Source organism: Pelophylax lessonae (genome assembly GCF_965119305.1).
Source record: "Pelophylax lessonae genome assembly, chromosome: 6".
Taxonomy (NCBI): Eukaryota; Metazoa; Chordata; class Amphibia; order Anura; family Ranidae; genus Pelophylax; species Pelophylax lessonae.
In genome coordinates this window covers 166,937,406-166,955,444 of record NC_138773.1, presented here as the reverse complement: position 1 = coordinate 166,955,444, position 18,039 = coordinate 166,937,406, and the positions used below count along the sequence as shown (strand labels likewise).

Sequence of the window (18,039 nt, the reverse complement as noted above, 5' to 3'; positions counted from 1 at the left end):
ACTCTTCTAACCAAGCCTTTTCTGTGACTTTTTGTTTACATGAAAAAATATTACTTTGAACCCCCAAACATTATATATTTTTTTAAAGCAGAGGCCCTACAAAACAAAATGGTTGATGTTGCAATTTTTTTTGTCACACGGTATTTGCGCACACATTTTCCAAACGCAATTTTTGCGTTAAAAAAACACTTTTTTTTTATATTTAATGCAGAAATACACAATTCCTAATTGTTTGGTAAAATTTAAAATATGATCTTATGTTGAGTACATAGACACCAAACATGATATGCTTTAAAAATTGCACACGCCCGTGCAGCAGCATCAAACTACGTACAGTTTTAAAAGCCTTTAAAAGTCTTTACAGGTTACCACTTTGGACTTACAGAGGAGGTCTACTGCAAGAATTATTGTCCTCGACCTGGCATTCGCGGCGATACCTCACATGCATGGTGCAATTGCGGTTTACATACGACACTAGACCAACGCTTGTGTGCGCATTTGCGCGCAAGCACGGGGGACAGGGGGGCTTGATTTTTTTTTTTATTTTTTTTTTTATGTTATTTTGACACCTTTTCTTTCATTTTTTTTTTTTTTATCATTTTTATTGTTATCACAGTGAATTTACATTTCCCCTATGATAGCAATCTGTAGTGACAGGTACTCTTTTTTAAAAAAATTGGGGTATTTTAGACTCTAGATCTTTCCTCTGACCTTAATGCATTTGACCACACCAAAATTGGTGTGATAAAATGCTTTCCCAATTTCCTAGCGGCGATGTTTATTTCTGGCGAAACAGAAGTCATGAAATGCTCGTAGCTTCCGGTATCTTAGGCCATAGAGATGATTGGAGCCATTCTCATCTCCAATCAGCTCTATGGTTAGATAACTGAACCACCGACTGCACTCTCGGGTTAACCGGTGGGACAGGAGAGCCCGAGAAAAACCGTGGAAGGCGGCAACAAAGGGGGGGGGGGGATACCAAGATAATGCCTAAATCTGCAGGCATCATCCTGGTATAACCACTCAAAGTCCAGCAACATTGCTGGTCCTTGTTTGGCATATAGTTTTTTTTTTTTTCATGCAGCCTGTAGGCTGAACGAAAAAAAAGAGAACCTATCAGAAATCAGCACAGGAATAATGTGTAGTATTACTCATCATTAACCAGAGATGTATAGTAACGAAGTAGAACTACTTAAGTACTGTACTTAAGTACCGAAATGCGGTATCTGTACTTTCCTAGAGTAGAATTGTTTTCTACTACTTCTACTTTTACTTCACTACATTTTTTCGATGATTTTGATACTTCTACTCCAATATTTTTTTTTTGTGCTGCATAGTTACTCGTTACTATTATAAAAATTACCACTGCCAGAACAGTAGATGGCAGGTTGCATAAAGCTCAAAAAAATGTGTATAATGTCATTTGTAAATAAGCGCATAGGAAAATAAAGGCTGTGTATAATAAAAGCTGCTATACCAAATCTTTCCAATAAAAAGAAAATATGAAACAAACAAATAAATGGTGCTACAGCGCTTAAAGTGCATCAAGAAACTACTAACAAACACAGGTTAATCGTTTGAATAAATCATTTGAAATAATAAAAACAATATGATGTTCAAACTTTTGACTTCTTTCTTTAATAACTACATAACACAGTACTTGTACTTTTACTTTCAGTACTTGAGTAGAATTTTTTTTTCAAAACTACTGGTACTTTTTACTTTTAGTACTTAAGTAGCAAATTTTTTGAAAAAACTACTTGCAATACTTAAGTAAAAAAAATGTTGAATACTTTAGTACTTCTACTTAAGTAACTTTTTCTGCGAGCACTTCCACTTCTACTCAAGTCACTTTTTGATCGAGCACTTGTACTTTTACTCAAGTAGAAATTTCGAGTACTTTATACAAGTCTGTCATTAACCGCCCAAACAACCACTCACTGAATTTAATGATGGGTATACACGACACTATCCACGTATACCAAAATAGGATTTTAACTGCAGTGCTGAAATCAGAAAATCACCACAGCTGCTGCCAGCAAAGGTATCCATATATGCTGAGCGCAAATGCTGTTTGTGTCAGAATATATAAAATCAATGCCGTGGCAGCCGAGGAGTACCTGCAAGAGAAACAGGTCACAAAAGAATGAAAAAAAACAAACAAAGTACAGTAAAAGTACAGTAGGAAGTGTAGAACATTAAAAATGACTTAGACGACAACTATTTTTGGCTTTTATGTATTTATTTATTTTTTCTTCAAACGTTAGAGTTCCAGATTCCAGGTTCGGGTCTCTCAAAATGACGATAGCCATCGAACATCTTTTGAGACCCTGTGTAAATGTGCCCTAAATTGTGCCGTGCTGTACCCTACCCTAATAATCCACTAGTGTGTGGTAGCGACAGAAACAGTCACCGTGGCAAAGACCAGGTCAGTCAGGACAATAATTCCGGGTGTCACGCCTAAATCCGCGCTTGCTGCAGACACGGCATCTTTTTTGGGGGTATCGTTGGGTAGGGGTACTCGGGAGGAATTCCGGAAAATGCCTCTCATGCAGCCGGCTCACTGCATCTGGTTGGGGAATTTGGGCAGAAGCACCACCTGGATACAGAAGGGCTCTGATTATCTCTTCTTGGAATTGAAAGAAGGATAATGTCCTGGCAGACGCTTTGTATAAGACAAAAGCGTTGTAAATAGCCAATTGAAATAGGTATACAGACATTTTTTTGTACCAGCGTCTGGCCTTACGGGCAATTAAGTACGGTCCCATCATTTGGTCGTTGAAGTCCACCCCTCCCATTTTACGGTTATAGTCGTGGACACAGAGGGGCTTCTCAACAACAACACCGGTGACCGTAGTAATTTGGACTGCCATGTCTGGGTGAATGGAGGACAGAACGAAAACGTTCCGTTTGTCCCTCCACTTCACTGCAAGCAATTCCTCGCACCTCAAGCAGGCTCTCTCCCCCGAGCTCAGTGGGGCATTTACTAGCCGTTGGGGGAAGCCCCGGCGATTAGATCGCACGGTGCCACAAGCGCCAATTTGCAATTGAAAGAGGTGTCTAAAAAGTGTCACGCTTGAATAAAAATTGTCCACGTACAAGTGGTACCCCTTTCGGAATAAGGGTGACACCAAGTCCCAAACTATCTTGCCGCTGCTCCCTATGTAGTCTGGGCAATCGGGGGGCTCCACAGTGCTATCTTTTCCCTCATAGACACGGAAATTAACTGTTTAGCCTGTGGCTCTGTCACACAGCTTATACAACTTGACCCCGTATCTGGCACGCTTGCTGGGGAGGTACTGTTTGATAGCAAGGCGGCCAGTAAACTTAATCAGGGACTCGTCAACGCAGACATCTTGTTGGGGGGTAAACAAGGCTGCAAACCGCTGATTGAAGTGGTCTATGAGGGGCCGAATGTTGTGGAGCCAATCATATTCAGGGTCTCCCCGAGGACGACAGAGTTCATGGTCGTTGAAATGCATGAACCGAAATATTTGTTCGTATCGAATCCTGGACATAACAGCAGAGAACACGTGCATTTGATGAATTGGGTCAGTGGACCAATATAACCGTATTTCATTCTTTCTTGTAATGCCCGTGTTAAAGGAAAGGCCCAGAAACTTTTTAAAATCGGGAATCGTAATAGGATTCCAGGCGAATGGTCTGGCAAGGGGTGAATTTGGGTTGGCGGCGATTAATTGTTGAGCGTATAAATTTGATTGGTCCACAATAGATCTCAAAAGATCTTCCGTGAAGAACAGCTCAAAAAGTTAATGGGATTAAAACCAGCTGTCTCCACGTGGATTCCAGGTTGGGCTGTGAATAAGGGGGAAGTACTGGCGCTGTGGAATCTGTGGGCTGCCAATTAGGAAATGCCAGCGCTTCAGGGAGGGCACTATGGGCCTGTCTTCGGATACGCGGTGGCTGCGGGCCACTACTCATTCTAGCCACCGCACCAGCTTCAACTGCACTTAGGTGACTCGCCACGTCACCAGGTGATACTGCAGTGCTGGTTGAAGGTCCAGGATGTACTAGGCCGCTCGTACTTGCCAGATCACGAGAAGTGTGAGCGGCACTAGTACTGGCACTCTGCTGCATACGAGAAACTCCCGGTTCTTGCAAATCAGCAACTCATGAATGGGGTCGGGTACGCCTGACCTTAGCAGGGACCCCTCTGTCGGAGCTATCTGTCAGGGAGCCGCTGCTGTCATCTGGTTCGTATATTGACCCTGATTCTGCCAGTGAGGCTTCCCCATCGCTCTCACCTGACATGGCCATTATACTGTAGACCTCTTCACCACTGTACCAACGTTTGGTCATTTTAGTACCTAAATTTACCGGTACAGTAGTGTGACTACTAGGTAATAAAAGCACCTGGTTGTCGAGGACTATTTGGTCGCTACAAAAAAAAAAACTGCTAGTGCTAACAGAGATCAGGCCTGACTCTGCTAATGCAGCGGTTTTGTGTGATTTGTGTTTTTTGGAAGTGTCAGTAATCTATTGATTACTACACTTGCCTGGGTAAGGTGGTCTGGGCAAGGGGGCTAAACGCAGGTGCTAGCAGGAATCAGTGCTGATTGTGCAAACACTGCGTTTTGGGAACACTAAATTATGAGGACACTAGTATAGTTCTGATCAGATCAGATATTGATCTGTTCAAACACTATACTAGTAATGGAGGTGTGTGTGTATGTGTGTTAGTGTACTTGACTCTAACTGACGCTAAGTAACGGTGGTGTAGTGGGACCCTGACGCTAACTAGCTAGCCTAAGTTGTGTCACCCGTGACGCTAATACAGTGATCGGTAATCACTGTATATAGTGAACACTGTGACAGGGCAGTGAAGGGGTTAACTGGGGAAGATCAAGGGGTTAAACCTTTATAGGGGATAGATGGCGGGTGGCCTAAACCTATTTGGGCTTAGCGCAGCGCAAATCAGGGTCACAAGTGACACTAAATACAGTGATCAGTAGTTATCTGATATACTGTATATATTAGTGCACTGTGTTATAGGGAGTGAAGGGGTTAACTGGGGAGATCAAGGGGTTAAAAGTTTATTAGGGGATAGGTGGCGGGTGCCCTAACCCTATCTGGGCTTAGCGCAAGCGCAAATTAGGGTCACTAGTGACACTAAATACAGTGATCAGTATTTACCTATATACTGTATTTAGTGCACAGAGTAATAGGGAGTGAAGGGGTTAACTGGGGCTGATCAAGGGGTTAAAACTTTATTAGGGGATAGGTGGCAGGTGCCCTAACCCTATTTGGGCCTAACGCAGGCGCAAACTAGGCTCACAAGTGACACTTAAACAGTGATCAGTAAAATATCTGTATACCACTGTATATAGTGTTCACTGTGAGGGGTTTGGGGGTGATCAGAGGTGATCAAGGGGTTAAATGTGCCTATGTGAGGTGTGTTAGTGTAGTGTTGGTGGAAACTCATGTTTTTGATGTGTCTCTGTCTTCTCCTGGAACCGAAAGGACTCTAGGAGGGACAGTGACATCACTTCCCCTGCCTGTGTTTACATTACACAGGCAGGGGACAGATTGCCATTGGTTGGGACCGATTGCCAGACACTGACCAAAAATCATTGGTGTCTGGTGACTGATCGGTTCCCTACCGAATCCGATCGGACTAGGCTCCCGCGGCGCGCGGGAGCGCGCTCTGGGAGCCGAGATCGCGCCTGACGTAGGTCTACGTCGTCAGACCTACTAGAGCCACTTTGCCGCAGTAGTGCTCTAGTAAGCAGCGGTAAAGTGGTTAATGTTGCTGTAGGCCTCTTGGCAGCCTCCCTGACCAGTTTTCTTCCAGTCTATACATCAATTTTGGAGGGACGTCCAGTTCTTGATAATATCACTATTGTGCCATATTTTCTCCACGTGATGAGGACTGTCTTCACTGTGTTCCATGGTATAACTAATGCTTTGGAGATTCTTTTGTACCCTTGTCCTGACTGATACCTTTTAACAATGAGATCCCTCTAATGCTTTGGAAGATCTCTGCGGACCATGGCTTTTGCAGTAGGATGTGAAAATGTCAGGAAAAACCTACTAAAACAGATGAACTTTATTTGGGGTTAATTAGAGGCTTTTTAAATGATGGCAGGTGTGTACTGATTCCCATTTAACATGAGTTTGAATGCGATTGCCTAATTCTGAACACAGTTCAGAAGTGGGTGTGCACACTTATTCAACCACATTATTTTCGTTTTTTATTTTATCCCCCCAAAAAGATTTCACTTTGTTTTTCAATTGAGTTGCACAGTTTATAGGTCACATTAACCACTTAAGCCCCAGAAGATTTTACCCCCATTCCGACCAGGGGGTATTTTACGACTCGGCACTGCGTGACTTTAACTGACAATTGTGCGGTCATGCAATATGGTACCCAAACAAAATTTATGTCCTTTTTTTCCCACAAACAGAGCTTTCTTTTGGTGGTATTTGATCACCTCTGCGCTTTTTATTTTTTGCGATATTAATAAAAAAAGAGCGAAAATTTTGCAAAAAAATGACATTTTCAACTTTGTCTTTTAAAAAATATCCAATATACTCAATTTATGTATTTTTTTTGGCCAAAATATATTTAGCTACATGTCTTTGACAAAAAAAAATTCAATGAGCGTATTTTTATTGGTTTGCGCAAAAGTTATAGCGTCTACAAACTATGGTGTAAATACTGAAATTTACGCAGCTTTAATTTTTGACTGCCTATCTCATTACATGAAGTGCTAAAATGGCAGGGCAGTACAAAACCCCCCCCCAAACTACCACTTTTTGGAAAGTAGACATCCTAAGGAATGTTCTGAGAGGCATGTTGAGCTCATTGAATATTTCATTTTTTTGTCACAGGTGTTTGAAAAATGACTAAAAATTTTTTTTTTTTTTTTACACAAAGTTGTCATTGAAATGATATATTGCTCACACATGCCATGGGTATATGTGTAATTACACCCCAAAATATATTCTGCTGCTTCTCCTGAGTACAGGGATACCACATATGTGGGACTTTTTGGGAGCCTAGCTGTGTACGGGACCACAAAAACAAATCCCCACCATCAGAATTTCAAAGGGCGTACATTTTTCATTGCATTTTCTCACTACCTCTAACGGTTTAGGAGGCCCTGAAATGTCAAGATACCACAAAACCCCGCCCCCAAATGACCCCATTTTGGAAAGTAGACACCCCAAGCTGTTTGCTGAGAGGCATGGTGAGTCCATGGAATATTTTATATTTTACCACAAGTTTTGGGAATATTACTATTTTTTTTTTTATTTTTTTTTTTTACACAACGTTGTCACTAAAAGATAAAATTCTCACACATGACATGGGTATATGTGGAATGACACCCCAAAATACATTCTGCCACTTCTCCTGAGAATGGGGATGCCCCATGTGTGAGACTTTTTGGGAGCCTAGCTGTGTACAGGACCGCGAAAACCAATCAACCAGGTTTTCTAATGGCGTAAATTGTGCATGTCACCTCTGCACTACCTGTCACAGTTTCGGAGGCCCTAAAATTCCAAGATAGCACAAACCCCCCCCCCCAAATGACCCCATTTTGGAAAGTAGACACCCCAAGCTATTTGCTGAGAGGCATGGTGAGTCCATGGAATATTTTATATTCTGCCACAAGTTCCGGAAAATACATATATATATATATATATATATATATATATATATTTTTTTTTTTTCACAAAGTTGTCAGTAAATGAAATATTGCTCACACATGCCATGGGTATATGTGAAATGACACCCCAAAATACATTCTGCTGCTTCTCCTGAGTACAGGGATACCCCATGTGTGAGACTTTTTTGCAGTCTAGCCGAGTACAGGTCCCCGAAAACCAGTCCCCGCTTTCAGGCTTTCCAAGGGCGTAAATTGTTGATTTCACTCCTGACTACCTATCACAGTTTCGGAGGCCCTAAAATTCCAAGATAGCACAAAACCCCCCCAAATGACCCCATTTTGGAAAGTAGACACCCCAAGCTATTTGCTGAGAGGCATGGTGAGTCCATGGAATATTTTATATTTTGCCACAAGTTCCGGGAAATATATATATATATTTTTTTTTTTTTACACAAAGTTGTCAGTAAATGATATATTGCTCACACATGCCATGGGTATATGTGAACTGACACCCCAAAATACATTCTGCTGCTTCTCCTGAGTATAGGGATACCCCATGTGTGAGACTTTTTTGCAGTCTAGCCGAGTACAGGACCCCGAAAACCAATCATCGCCTTCAGGCTTTCCAAGGGCGTAAATTGTTGATTTCACTCCTGACTACCTATCACAGTTTTGGAGGCCATGAAATGCCAAGACAGCACAACCCCCCCCCCCCCCAAATGACCCCTTTTCGGAAAGTAGACACCCTGAGCTATTTGCAGAGAGGCATGTTGAGTGTTTTGCAGATCTCACTTTTTGTCACAAAGTTTTGGAAATTGAAAAAAGAGGAAAAAAAATGCATTTTCCTGTTTTTTCTTCATTTTCCAAAAAAAATGAGAGCTGCAAAATACTCACCATGCCTCTCAGCAAATAGATTGGAGTGTCTACTTTGCAAAATGGGGTCATTTGGGGGGGGTTTGTGCAATCTTGGCTTTTTATGGACTTCAAAAGTGTGATAGGTAGTAAGGAGTGAGATCAACAATTTACGCCCTTAGAAAGCCTAAAGGTGCGCATTGGTTTTCCGGGTCCTGTACGCGGCTAGACTGGCAAAAAGTCTCACACATGGGGTATCATTGTACTCAGGAGAAGCAGCAGAATGTATTTTGGGGTGTCATTTCACATATACCCATGGCCTGTGTGAGCAATATATAATTTACTGACAACTTTGTGTAAAAAAATAAAAAAAAATTTTTTCCCCGAAACTTGTGGCAAAATATAAACTATTCCATGGACTCACCATACTTCTCAGCCAGTAGCTTGGAGTGTCTACTTTGCAAAATGGGGTCATTTGGGGGGGTTTTGTGCCATCTTGAAATTTCAGGGCCTCTGAAACTGTGACCGGTAGTCAGGGGTAAAATCAGCAATTTTCGCCATTAGTAAACCTGAAGATGTGGATTGGTTTTCGGGGGCGCGTACACAGCTAGGCTCCCAAAAAGTCTCACACATGTGGTATCCCTGTACTCAGGAGAAGCAAAAGAATGTATTTTGGGGTGTCATTTCACATATTCCCATAGCATGCATGAGCAATATATCATTTAGTGACAACTTTCTGTAAAAAAACAACAAAAAAAAAAAAAATAATAATTTTCCCGAAACTTGTGGCAAAATATAAAATACTCCATGGACTCACCATGCCTCTCAGAAAAAAGCTTTGGGTGTCTACTTTTCAAAAAGGGGTCATTAGGGGGGTGTTTGAACAGTCCCGGCATTTTATGCTCAATCTTATCCACACATCACCCACTCTTCTAACCACTTGAAAACCAAGCCTTTTCTGTGCCTTTTTGTTTACATGAAAAAATATTTTTGTTTTACTAGAAAATTACTTTGAACCCCCAAACATTATATATTTTTTTAAAGCAGAGGCCCTATAGAATAAAATGGTGGATGTTGCAAATGTTTTTGTCACACGGTATTTGCGCACAGATTTTCCAAACGCAATTTTTGCGAAAAAAATACATTTTTTTTAATTTATTGCACAAATACACTATATAATTCCAATTTTTTTGGTAAAATTTAATAGATGATCTTATGCCGAGTTCATAGACACCTAACATGACATGCTTTAAAAATTGCGCATGCCTGCGCAGCGGCAAAAACATATGTACATTTTTAAAAACCTTTAAAAGTCTCTACAGGTTACCACTTTAGACTTACAGAGGAGGTCTACTGCAAGAATTACTGCACTCGATCTGGCGATCGCGGCGATACCTCACATGCATGCTGCAATTGCGGTTTACATATGACACTAGACCACCACTTGCGTGCGCCATTGCGCGCAAGCCCCGGGGGTAAGGGGGGGGGGCTCAATTTTTTTTTTTTTCTTTTGCTTTTTTATGTTATTTTGACACCTTTCCTTTAATTTTTTTTTTTTTAAATCATTTTTATTGTTATCATAGTGAATTTAAATATCCCCTATGATAGCAATCTGTGGTGACAGGTACTCTTTTTTAAAAAAATTGGGGTCTTTTAGACTCTAGATCTCTCCTCTGACCTTAACGCATCTGACCACACCAAAATTGGTGTGATAAAATACTTTCCCAATTTCCCAATGGCCCTGTTTATTTCTGGCGAAACAGAAGTCATAAAATGCTCGTAGCCTCCGGCATCTTAGGCCATAGAGATGATTGGAGCCATTCTCATCTCCAATTAGCTCTATGGTTAGATAATTGAACCACCGGCTGCACTCTCGGGTTAACCGGTGGGACAGGAGAGCCAGAGAAAAACCACGGAAGGCTGCGGAAGGCGGCAGTGGGGGGGGGGGGAGGCCCCTCCCACTGCATGTAAAAGCAGTCTAGCGGCCAATTACCTGCTAGAATTGCTTTTACATGTAAGCCGACCGCTGGCTGTAAAAAACGATACCAAGATGATGCCTAAATCTGCAGGCATCATCCTGGTATAACCACTCAAAGTCCAGCAACGTACCAGTACATTGCTGGTCCTTGTTTGGCATATAGGTTTTTTTTTTTTTCATGCAGCCTGTGGGCTGAACGGAAAAAAAGAGAACCTATCAGAAATCAGCACAGGAATAATGCGTAGTATTACTCATCATTAACCGCCCAAACAACCACCCACTGAATTTAATGATGGGTATACACGACACTATCCACGTATACCAAAATAGGATTTTAACTGCAGTGCTGAAATCAGAAAATCACCACAGCTGCTATCAGCAAAGGTATCCATATATGCTGAGCGCAAACACTGTTTGTGTCAGAATATATAAAATCAATGCGTGGTAGCCGACGAGTACCTGCAAGAGAAACAGGTCACAAAAGAATGAAAAAACAAAAAGTACATTAAAAAAAGTACAGTAGGAAGAGTAGAAGGACATATAAAATGACTGACAACAACAGTTTTTGGATCTTCATCATTAACCGCCCAAACAACCACCCACTGAATTTAATGATGGGTATACACGGCACTATCGACGTATACCAAAATAGGATTTTAACTGCAGTGCTGAAATCAGAAAATCACCACAGCTGCTATCAGCAAAGGTATCCATATATGCTGAGCGCAAACGCTGTTTGTGTCAGAATATATAAAATCAATGCGTGGTAGCCGACGAGTACCTGCAAGAGAAACAGGTCACAAAAGAATGAAAAAACAAACAAAGGACATTGAAAAAAGTATAGTAGGAAGGAGTAGAAGGACATATAAAATTACTGACACCACAACAGTTTTTGGATCCTTTTATTTTTCTTTCTAACTGTTCCTTTATTTCTTGATTTGGGAGGGACTGCGATCTTCTGCGATCTTCTCTTCCAGCTTGGGTCTCTCAAAATGTCGATGGACATCCAACATCCTTCGAGACCCTGTGTTTATGTGCCCTACACTGTGTCGTGCTGTACCCTACGCTAATAATCCACTAGTGTATGGTAGCGCTCTACCCGATGCAGAGACCAGGTTGGTCAGGACATTTGGGACAATAATAACGGGTGTCAAGCCTAAATCCGCGCTTGCTACAGACACGACATCTTCTTTGGGGCCATCTTTGGGTAGGGGTACTCGGGAGGACATGTGAAAAATGCCTCTCATGCAGCCGGCTCACTGCATTTGGAAGGGGAAGTTGGGCAGGCATGCCTCCTGGGTACAGGTAGGCAAGGATGATCTCTTCCTGGAATTCCCGGAAAGATCCAGTTCGTCCTGACGCCCTGTATAGGACAAAGGCGTTCAGCATAGCCAATTGGTATAGGTAAACAGACACTTTTTTGTACCAGCGTCTGGCTTTACGGGCAACTAAATACGGCGCCAAAAGCTGGTCGTTAAGGTCCACCCCTCCCATATTAAGGTTATATTCGTGGACACAGAGGGGTTTCTCCATAACGCCAGTTGCTGTAGGAATTTGGATCGTCGTGTCTGGGTGAAGGGAGGACAGAACATAAACATCCAGTGTATCCTTCCACTTCACCGCAAGCAATTTGTCCATTTTCAAGCAGGCTCTCGCCCCCCGACTAAGACGGGAATCTACAAGCCGTTGGGGGAAGCCCCGGCGATTAGGTCGCACGGTGCCACATGCGCCAATTTGTAAATCGAGAAGGTGACTAAATAGTGGCACGCTTGTGTAAAAGTTGTCCACGTACAAATGGTACCCCTTTCCGGATAAGGGTGACACCAAGTCCCAAACGATCTTACCGCTGCTCCCTATGTAGTCTGGGCAGTTGGGGGGCTCCACACAGCTATCTTTTCCCTCATAGACCCGGAAACTAACTGTATAGCCTGTGGCCCTGTCACACAATTTATACAGTTTTACCCCGTACTTAGCACGCTTGCTGGGGAGGTACTGTTTCATAGCAAGGCGGCCAGTAAATTTAATCAGGGACTCGTCAACGCAGACAACTTGTTCGGGGGTAAACAAGGCTGCAAACCGCTGATTGAAGTGGTCTATGAGGGGCCGAATTTTGTGGAGCCGATCGTATGCAGGCTCTCCCCGAGGACGACAGATTTCATGGTCGCTGAAATGCATAAATCGCAGAATTTGCTCGTATCTCGTCCTGGACATAGAGTACATGCGCATATGGTGAACTGGGCTAGTGGACCAATATAGCCGCAATTCACTCTGTTTAGTTATGCCCATGTGGAGGGAAAGGCCCAGAAAGATCTTAAATTCTGAAACAGTTATAGGTTTCCAGCCCAATCATCTGGCAAGGTGCGAATTTGGGTTGGCGGCGATGAATTGTTGTGCATATAAATTTGATTGATCCACAATAGATCTGTAAAGATCTTCCGTGAAGAACAGCTCAAAAAAGTTCAGGGGCGTAAAACCAGCTGTCTCCACGTGGATTCCAGGTTGGGCGGTGAATGGGGGAAGTACTGGCGCTGTAGTATCAGTGGGTTGCCAATTAGGAAATGCCAGCGCATCAGGGAGGGCACTATGGGCTCTACGGGCCTGTCTTCGAATACGCGGTGGCTGCGGGCCACTACTTGTGCTAGCCACCGCACCAGCTTCAACTGCACTTAGGGGACTCGCCACGTCACCAGGTCTTACTGCAGTGCTGGTTGTACTAGGTCCAGGTTGTACTAGGCCGCTGGCGCTTGCCAGGTCGCCAGAAAAATGAGCGGCACTAGTAACCACACTCTGCTCCATACGAGCACCCTGCGATTCCTGCATCTCAACAACTTCAGAATGGGGTCGGGTACGCCTGGGTCTAACAGGGACCCATCTGTCGTCGGAGCTATCTGTCAGGGAGCCGCTGCCGTCATCAGGTTCATATACTGACACTAATTCGGTCATTGTAGCTTCCCCTTCGCTATCAGATGACTCGGTCAGCATATAACTGATAAGCTCTTCATCATTGTACGAACGTTTGGTCATTTTGGTAACTAAATTTACCCGTACAGTGATGCGACTCACAGGTAATAAAAGCACCTGGTTGTCGAAGATTATTTCAAGCGCTACAAAAAAAAACTGCTAATGCTAGCAGGGATCAGGCCTGACTCTGCTAACACAGCGGTTTTGTGTCTTGTGTTTTTTTGCAAGTGACAGTAATCTATTGATTACTACACTTGCCTGGGTGAAAGGGTTAAACGCAGGTGCTGGCCGGAATCAGTACTGATCGTGCAAACACCGCGTTTTGGGAACCCTAAACTATGGGGGCGCTAGTATAGTTCTGATCAGATCAGATATTGATCTGTTCAAACACTATACTAGAAATGGAAGTGTATGTGCGTGCGTGCGTGCGTGTGTGTGGCAATCAAGGGGTTACTTCTAAACTATGCGCCGGGGATCTGGGGGGGGGTGGCGGGGACCCTAAACCTCCTTTGGGAAAGAAACTAGCTCGCTAGCGCAACCTCAAGTCACAATGACACCAATACAAAATACAGTAAAAACAGTATATTATGTGTGTATTAGTGCTAATGTGACAGAGGGTGTAGGGTTAACGGGATGTGATCAGGGGGGGATCAGGGGTTTAAATCTTTATTGGAAGGGACTGGCGGGTATCCTAAGGATAAAAGGAACGGTGGCAAGCGCTAAACCTGGTCACAAGTCACACTTATACGGGTATATAGAAAATGCTATATACTGTATACAGTGTGCGTTGTGGCAGGGGGTGTAGGGGTGATCAGGAGGGGATCAGGGGATTAAATCTTTATTGGGCGGGTGGCGGGGACCCTAAACCTCCTTGGGACACAAACTTAGTCGCCTGCGCTAATTCTGATCACAATGACACTAATACAAATATACAAAAACACAGTATATTACGTTTGTATTAGTGCTGATGTGACAGAGGGTGTAGGTGTTAACTAGCGGTGATCAGGAGGGGATCAGGGGCTTAAATCTTTATTAGGGGGGGGTGGCGGGTAATTCAAGTGGAAAAAGGGGGGTCGCAAGCGCTAGACCTGACCACAAATCACACTTATACGGGTATATAGCAAAATGCTATATACTGTATACGGTGTGTGTTATGGCAGGGGGTGTAGGGGTGATCAGGGGGGGGTCAGGGGCTTAAATCTTTATTGGGCGGGTGGGGGGGACCCTAAACCTTCTTGGGACAGAAACTTAGTCGCCTGCGCTAATTCTGATCACAATGACACTAATACAAAAATACAATAACACCGTATATTGCGTTTGTATTAGTGCTGATGTGACAGAGGGTGTAGGGGTTAACGGCGGTGATCAGGGGGGGGTCAGGGGAGATCAGTGGGTTAAATCTTTATTAGGGGGGGTGGGGGGTAATTTGAGTGGAAAAGGGGGGGGGGGTCGCAAGCGCTACACCTGTTCACAAATCACACTTATACAGGTATATAGGTAACTGCTATATGCTGTATATAGTGTGTGTTGTGTCAGGTGCTGTAGGGGTTAATTGGGGGGGGGGGCGATCGGGGGTGAAATGTGCCTATCTAGCTGTGTGTGGGTGCTTGGTGCAATTACTCACAGTAAGATGTGCTCTCCTCTCACGTTGGATCCAAAAAGACCGTTGTGGGGGGAGGGCACATCTCCTCTAAGCCTGTGTTTACATTTCACAGGCTTAGAGGATGATCTGATTGGGCAGGACCGATCAACGGGTCCAGACCAAAAATGATTGGCCTGGACCTGATGACTGATCGGTTCTGAACCCAATCGAGCCATCGGTGGCGGCGGGGGCGCGCGGGAGCGCGCACAGGGCCGGCAAAAAGTGCTGACGTAGGCCTACGTCAGTTTGCCTGGCCGGGGCTGAGTGCCGACGTAGATCGTCGTGCGCCGGTCGTAAAGTGGTTAAAGGTGGAAACAGTTCTGAAATTATGTATCTTTGTCTCAATTTTTACATCATTGAAACCTGACATTTTAACAGGTATGTGTAGACTTTTTAAATCCACTGTATAGCCACCATTATCTTTATATTGCAGTTTGTTTTCACCGAAGATGTGCCCTGTTTACTGTAACAGTGATAGTTCTAGAAAAAGTGGGAAAATAGTGCTGAACCCATAAGATTATCTTATTGCTATTGCTGTCAAGGTATTAATGTTGATTGAAATATACTGGTTCACAGGCAGGCGGCTTTTACACCCGAGAGGATCTCCACAATCTCATTGGCTGATAGTTTAATGTAACGAAAATAGAAATTGATGTATGTGCCACACCACTACTAAGAGGTCAAACTTTATTCCAATAAAAGTAAGAGTCCTTTCACACGTCCGACGAGGTCTGTTCTCTGCTCAGCGGGGGATCGATCCGCTCTGTGCACAGAGACAGAGCTGTCAGATCCCCGCTCTCCTCTATGGGGAGATCAGATGAGAACAGACTGCCTGTCCATTCTCATCCGCCAGACGGATGGAAAATAGGGTTTCCATCCGTCCGGATTTCACGGACAGGATCGGAATCGGATAGCAGCAGGTGTCAGCGGAGAGGTCTCCGCTGACATCCACTGCCCCATAGGGATGCATAAAGCATCCGATCCGGTCCACCTGAAAAACTGACAGGCAGATTGGATAGTATGTGTGAAAGGGCCCTTAGGGGAATAATCCTAAAACAAATGTTAGAATCTGAATAAAAAACGTACCATTTCAGTTCATCAATAAAGTAAAAAACAGTTACAAAATAATAATACATCTACACCTCAATAAAATAAAGATCTAATGAGAATACATGAGTAAAACAATCCCAAATAAATCCAAAAATGTGTGTAATAATTCAGACTGACTATATAATCCCTAATCATCATGTATTATGAAGGTAAACTCAAACACACCAATCTATTAGTGGTAGATCCAAAGAAGAGTGTGCAGTCTAGAAGATGGTGAAATAACTGGATTTTTGTAAGAACTTACAGTAAAATGCTTTGCTCTGAAGTTCATCAACAGACGCAGCTCATTAACTTCATGACTCATAGGGTTATGCTCCTCAAATTTAACCATGCCTATGGGGGCTGTCCCTACAGGGATAACCCCTCAGACTCTGCTATCATCAAACAGTTTAGTTGCAAGCAGTGTCTAGAAGACAAAAAGCCCCATACCTCAGAAGTAGAGGAGCGGGTGCTGCGTCTGTCGATAAACTTCAGAGAAAAGAATATAACGGTAAGTTCTTACAAAAATAAATTTTTCTCTATCATTCATCGACAGACGCAGCTCCTTATCTTCATGACTAATAGGGATGTCCCAAAGCAGTATAATCATGAGGGGTGGGAAACCACGTAGAAACAAAACGTAAGTCCCCAATGGCTAAACTTAGCTTGCCAGGCAACATGGAGCTCAACAGGAACAACTGGAGCTCACCCGGAAAAAATGTAACTCTCAAAGAGAAACTAAACAGAATTCCTTTTTTTAAACTGCAGCCTGCAAAACCTTGTGGCCAAAAGAAGCATCCGCGGATGCCAACACATCTACCTTGTAGAATTTTGTGAACGCAAGCACAGACGACCAAGTTGCCGCCTTGCAAACTTGTAGCACCGACGCCTGATGGCGAAAAGCCAAAGATAAACTGAGCGCTCTCGTAGTATCAGACTTCACTGGGAAAGGAGGAACCTGACCCCCTCAGTGAATAGGCCTGTACCACCGTCTGCCTAATCCATCTGGAAATGGTTGCAGCAGACACAGCCAATCCCTTACGCGGTCCATCAGTAAGGACAAAAAGAGCATCTGATTTTCTAAAGGACTCAGTGGTCTCTAAATAAACCCTGATCGCCCAAACCACATCCAAAGAATGCAAGGCATACTCCTTAGTTTAGGGCAAAGTGAAGGAAACACAATGTCTTCATTCAGATGAAAATCAGAAACCACCTTAGGAAGGAACGACTGATTAGGTCGAAGTATCACCTTATCCCTGTGTACCACCAGATAAGGTGAACGGCAAGACACCGCCCCCAATTCAGATACCCTGTGGGCAGAAGTGATCGCCACCAAGAAGACAACCTTCTGAGACAAATAAAGCAGCGAAATCTCCCAAATTTTTTTTTCAAAAGGAGGCTTTTGAAGAACAGATAAGACCAGATTAAGATCCCATTGAGGTAACGGTGATTGCCTCAAAGGAGCCATATGGCGCACTCCCTGGATAAAAGTCCAGATTAGGACATGCGTGGCTAAGTGGCATTGAAAATATATAGCCCAAGCTGAAACTTGGACTTTGATGGTACCCAAAGCCAACCGCTGTTCAACCCCTTTTTGCAAAAAGGCCAAAACCCTGAAAACAAATGAGGGTGCACCTTCAGCGATTCACACCATGAAATGTACGATTTCCAGGTACGATGGTAGATCTTCCTGGAAGTTGACTTCCTAGCCTTCAAGAGTGTGGGAATCACAGAGTCAGAAAGACCCCTATCTCTCAACACCCGATTTTCAACAGCCATGCCGTTAAAGCCAGTGACTGTAAAGCCGGATGGAAGATCGGACCTTGAGACAGCAGATCTTCCCTGAGAGGAAGTCTCCAAGGGGTATCCGCAACCAGCCTTATCAG

General features: G+C 43.5%; 1 protein-coding gene across 4 annotated transcripts in view; it reads right to left on the bottom strand.

The window, feature by feature from the left end:
* The window catches only part of NPRL3 (NPR3 like, GATOR1 complex subunit), a 267,923-nt gene that overhangs the window by 56,439 nt on the left and 193,445 nt on the right, over nt 1–18,039 (bottom strand). The window lies entirely within an intron of this gene.